A 6,508-nucleotide genomic window follows, 5' to 3' on the forward strand; every position below is an offset into this window, starting at 1 on the left:
AGGTATAAATAGAACAATCGAAGATCACTTTTTCCCGGAGTTGATGAGAAGGTATAAAGAAAATCGGTTTTTTGATTTCCTTTCCCTTTGAAGCAAAGGAATAGATATGAATAATGTCCACATAGGGAAGATTTCACACTTTGAATTTGTTTATTCAATTCATAAGAAATGAATTTCTACGAAGAAACTGGATATATTGCATTATATAAGGAGGAAAACAGAATGTATCGAAGTAGTGAGCACGTTCAACAGTATTAATATATACGGATATCCAAGTGGTACTTATTTTACTAGGTGGTTCTGTATTTATGATGGTAGATGCAGGTAGTGGAACATGCGTTGGTAATTCGTTCGCTGCAAATACACCAACGTAATGATTTTGAAATAAAGAATTTGTTTGAAGTGCATTTACTAAATCTAGTGTAGATGACATCATGTATAAAAATGCAGACATGTACAATGTGTTCCGGTAGTTAAATAATAACGTACCCTTAAAAATAAATAATGATTTTCCTGCGATGATTCACTTATAACAGTGACTGGAACTCGCCGTATGAGATACATGACACAGGTGATGGTAGAGGGTTCTTAAAATCAATTTCCAGACGAAAACATCCATGTCGTTTGACATCCGAATGCTGCACAGGGATTGCTTCTAAATGTAGTGTAATGTTCAACACCAGGGTATTGTATCCTGGAGGAAAGTCAAGGCGAGGAATGTTATTGCCACGATTGTTAAAGTGAATACCTGATAAACAGAATAAGTTATGATATGAAGAATCATATAGGTTATTTTCGAAATTTGATTGCAAAGTATTAAAAGTACAGGTTTTCCAACAATGTATAATGCGAAGAAGTTGATGTCAAAATGTTTGAAATGAAATGGATTTGATGTTATCTTTAATGTATAGGCATCGTTTTGAGTACACGCCACAATCACTCGTGTTGGTAATACTCTCATAAACAAATTATCGATTAATTTTGATAGAAGATCGTTTGGAATGACGAATGACTTCATTTGCACTCTTATGAGATGATGTTTGGCAGTTGTTGATTGTCATCATCATCATCATCATAGGTATTCTACCTTTATTGGCAGGTCACTTGACGTAGCTTAGAAACTGCATTGCTCCACGGTTCTCCGCTAAATTCTTTATCTTAGCGTATGATCTTTCTGTTTTCATATCATCCATTAATTGTAGTCTCCTTCGCCTCCTCTCTCTCTTTCCCGCCACCATACCCTCTAGGACATCCCTCATGATACAATCTCTTCTTAGGCAATGTCCCAGCCAGTTTCTCTTCCTCTTTCTAATAATATCTAAAAATGTTATTTTCTCACTCACCCACCCACTACCCTCTCTCATGCTATTTTCGTTTGATTCTAGAAGCTTGTTATGTGATAGATTTATTTATGGGTTAACGACAATCTATTTAATATGTAAAGCAGCGTCTAAAATGTTCACTTTATCCTCAAAAGACGAATCCCTAACAATGAGACAAAAGTTTGGCTTTGAGGAATTAACATGATCAATAATTCTACTCTTTGGAGTGAAAATTTATCCTGATTAAAAAGGTCAGAATGAAGACGTCCAAACATGTCAAATTTTACATTGTTTTTTGTTAATTCATAACGTTGTTTAAATCCTTTGTTGCTACTAGATGTTGCATCCATATGTACAACAGTATATTGAAACCAGAATGCACATTTAAAATGAGTATTTTAGCGGAATCATCATATTTTAAATTTTTCGATGTATGATCTATATGGATGATTATGAGATGGAAATGAAGTCACTTTGTTATTTAAATACACTTCCACTTCAGTGAACATAGAATTTGAAAAGTCATTAATAGAAGCCTCAGCTTTATCACTTTCACCAAATGCTGATCCATCAGACTTAACGATTTGAGCATAAATTTAAAGGAGAGTATGTTCATTACTTGCTCCTGGGATGACAAATTCTATAGATGCATTACTAGAGCATTATAGAGCTAGTGAACTGATTGTTTTATCAGCTAGTGAGCGTTTCCAGGTCCAGACAGAGCTTGTTTTAATACTATTGTAAATATTTATTAATATTTGCTTATGTTGGTGCTTTTTTAACGCATACAATTCCGAACGTAAATGTCAATGGAGAACCTGTACTAACCCCTATATCTATTTTGATCTGTTCACAATGCATCTCTTCTGCAGGCACATCATGTGGACGATTAAAAGTTTCTATACCACTATTCCCAAATGAATGATTCACAGGATTCATATTTATGATACTAATAATGGTGCTACTGTATGTCCAACAAATACGGATTGAATTAAATCACAATATACATACGTTGTTGATGGAAGTCCTAAACGTAAATTTGGAACTCTTTCACCTTGTTGCATATCCTTTAAATCAACGTTTGGATCAAATTCGAACATCGCAGAACACTTGTGATAATGCAAAATCCACATCTACGTCTATGAATACGTCGTATTAAACAGGAATTACTGTCACGAATGTAGGGAATATGTAAATTTGTGAATCAATTGTGGGTATTTATTATATTTATCAAATCTGAAATATCAGTATAATAAGGTACATTAATAATTACAAATTTCCATTCATTACTTTTTGTAGGTTTGTAAAACATTATTATTTTCTTCATTAATATTTGAAATTAAATGAAGATAATGAATCTCAACAGTAGCCACTTCGCAATTTTCACGGAATTACATTCTTTGATGAAGTTTAGTAGTGTATGATGTTAAGGTCTAGTCAGGAAAATATTGCATGGAAATATTACTGTGAAGCGTAACGTAAATATTTCTATCATGTTCTGCCGTTCTTCTTGATTTTCTTTACTGATGATGCAGGTATCGAGGAAGGAAAGAAGGATATCCCTTCCAATGAACAAAATATTCGTTTCCGTTACCTTTTCTTCGTATGCGTATGATGTTATCTATGTAAAATGTTTTATATTACGTCACAGGTTGTAATTCCTGTCTACAAAATAATTCATCCAGTGGCTACTTTTTAATTTTTCTATTTCATAAACAGGTGGGTCTCTAGGTATTATCTTCTTCACTTTAAATATTTGCTATGTCCAGTTTTGCATGTATCGTTTATCGAATGTACTTTTCCCTTTCCTACCCTATCACCAATTTTAAGATATTTTGGAAAATCTGGATTCTTCTTTTTCTCCTTCTTCTTTATTTTAGTATTATACCGATTACGCCATACTTGTAACAGGTTGTTTTGAGAAACATTTGAAGGTGACATCTTAATGATTGAATGATAACCTTCACTGTAGGATTTCAGAATAAGAGGTAATGCATATACATAATTATACCTTTGATACTTTGGGAAATACTTCCACACACTTTCCTTTAGAGTTCTCTTAAAACGCTCTAAACGTTCTCTTAAAACGCTCTTCCTTATAGTGAATAACATTATGTGAGGATGTTTAGTTGCAATATGTTTTATCTTGTGTTCTCCAAGTACTTTTGTATTGTTTTATTAGTAAACTCACTTCCTTTATCTGTTAGGAATGTAATTTGATTTCTGTGTTTGAAAATAATTTTTAATACTTATAAGACATCATTTGAACTTTTAGATTTTAATAGCAGAGCCCAGGCATGTCGACTAAACACATCTATCACTGTAAGAATATAACGATATCCGTCATTAAATTTATGAAGAGATTGAAGATCATTGATATCACTTTCCCACTTATCATGAATGTTATTCACTACATACACTCTTTTAAAACGACGAAATGCTGATTTGTATAACGTATATGTTGTTTGCTTCAGTAACATTTTTCTATACAGTGTGCAAGAATTTTCTTCTTTGTAGCTATCCATATGTTTAGCAGTTGAAAACTTAGCAGGATATGAAAGGTTCTAGTAATTCTGCTTAACTGTTTGTTCATGATATCCTTCTTGACCATACTTTATGTGAGGCTGGACGTTTCCTTTTTCTTATAGTAAATACTACTTTTTCCTTTTCTTCGTCTTTTTCTCCTTCTTAGTCTTGTCCAAACGATATCAGAGGTAATTTTTCCCTTGACGATGATGCGTAATTTGTCGTAAAATATATGACAAACGTTTTGGATTTCAATAATTTCTTGAGATGTGTTATTAGAAGGTAAATAATTAGAAAATTGATCACAACCAGGTGGATTTGTATTTCCGTTTTCGCGACACATTACAAATTAAACCTACAATGTGAGATCCTTCTATTTTATTATATTTGTTGTAAACAGTCCGTTTTTCGTCATGTTTCCCACTATGCAGTAGTAATTCAGCTCTCTTACGAAACATTTTTGGAATAGATAACAATATTTCATGTTGTACTTTAAGTTTCTCTGATTTTGCTGACGTAATCGAAAGTGTCAAATGTTCTTATTGTTTTTGTATTAAATGTAAATATTTTTGAAGACCATTAATATATTGATTCCATTTTTCTTCATCACTAAGCAGAGATAAATTTAAAATGTGTTGCATTTATTGATTAAAACTAGATTCATGTTTCTCCAAAGCTGATGATTATACTGTTAGTGTTTGTATAAGTTTAAGAACTTCAGAATAAACTAAAATCAATTTCTTTGCGTGTTTAATTGCACTGAGAGATTACTAGAATTGATAATGCACCACTTAGAATAGGGGTAATTAATGGCAATAGAAATCCACCCTGTTGCACTAATAAATGCTTCTTCTTCTTCTTTTTGATGATGTTTCCTTTGTTTACAAGATGTCGAAAGTTCTCTTTGTATGACTTTCTTCTTGCTTTTTGTGTCTTTGTAAGGGATACATTCCCTTATTATGCATTATAACACCATTCGCAAATACTACGAATCACTGAAGAGTCTGCATTTGCCACTAAAGCTTTACGTAATTTAGGATTTACTTTGCTCGGAGTACCAAAAGGGCATCTGTGTTTTATTCTTGGAGACACATTAACAGAATGAACAAACACAGTTTAAAACTAGCAGTATAAACACATCATTTTCTTCTTCTATTTTGTTGGAACATAAACGTAATGATATATATAATCAGAAACCGATATTTGGAAACGATGTTCATCTGCGTATCCTGCTTTAAGTCAATAAATAAATATCCATACGGTAACTTTGTTGCTTCGTTGAAAATTTTCATGAGGAAATTTTGAACACTCAGGAGTTAGCTAAAACGCAAATGTTTAATTTGTGATTTACTTCTTAGCTTTTTTAAAATAATACCGGACAAGAAAAATTCAAATTCATCTCTCTGTTTCTTTTTCACTGATGAAATAAATTTTGTCTATTTAATATTGGATACATTTGCAATCTATCATTCGATTAATAGAAGAGCATTGGATAGGAGAGTGTTTCTGAAGGAAGAATTCTTAACTAGTGCTTCTACTTCTTTAATGCTGCGATCATTTGAATCTCCATTCAAATATATATTCGGGTAAAAAATTGGAAATTTCTTAATTTTAGAGACGTAAGGACACATGCTAATAACATATTTGTAGCATATTGTTTCTTCTTCAGACTCTTGTGCTTTATGGTACAAATGTATGGTATTCACACGTTCTCCATAAAAAGCGTTACGAGGGTACAATGGAGCTTCCTTTGTGTACGGATGATTACTATCGTACTTCTTCATCTCTTCACTTGCTGCCAATTGTTTTTTAATTCACAGTCTCATAGTTAATGAACTTGACTTCCAAAATATTTTAATTTTTGAATCTTCTTTATTGTTTCCTACCGAAATTGAATGGTATCTGTAACATTGTTATAAGGGGTTTTTCTCCGTCGTTAGGGTAACAAAAGATACAACCATTTGTCAAACATCCTTCATACTCGCACATGTATATTCTTCCTGTATCGTGGTATGTCCATTCACTATCTATTTTCATCGCTGCAATTCGTTTTTCCTTACTACGTGCAGCATTGGTAATTTAAATGTTTCTTTTTCTCTTCTAAAACTATTCATTGTACTGCTTCAATTGGTTGTAAATCTCTACCTCTATAACTGTTCTTTCGTATGTTCGTATAACTGTTCATGTTACAAGAACTAGCGATTGTAATACATTCAAGCAAGAGATTTACATTCGTTTCTGACTGAAATGTATTCATAAAAGAATACATACTTGACGTAAAACATCGACATTCTCTACACCATACTTGATGATTTCTTCTTTAATTTAATGGTGTCCGTACACTGAGAAAAATAATCAGTAACAAACTGGAGGTTAAAGGACAATTTGGCTGCTAGAACCACTTAATAATTTGCAGTAGCCCTTCTGAGACAAAAAGGGTTACTTTTACGAGGTCACCAGTAATCAATCGAATAAGGTTGCTGGAAAATGCGTAGAAACAACACAGTGTTTGCTTGTTATTAACCTATAAAGTAGGTTAGAAAAAGGTAACCGATTTAAGAAAGTTAATTTAATTTAAAATACTCGGTTGTTATCAACCGATTTTCCGACAAATTAAATTTAACCCTCTAGAACTTGTGTACTGGTAACACTGCATTGAT

This window comes from Thermobia domestica, chromosome 4 (assembly GCF_964235325.1).
Source record: "Thermobia domestica chromosome 4, izTheDome1.hap1.1, whole genome shotgun sequence".
Classification (NCBI taxonomy): Eukaryota; Metazoa; Arthropoda; class Insecta; order Zygentoma; family Lepismatidae; genus Thermobia; species Thermobia domestica.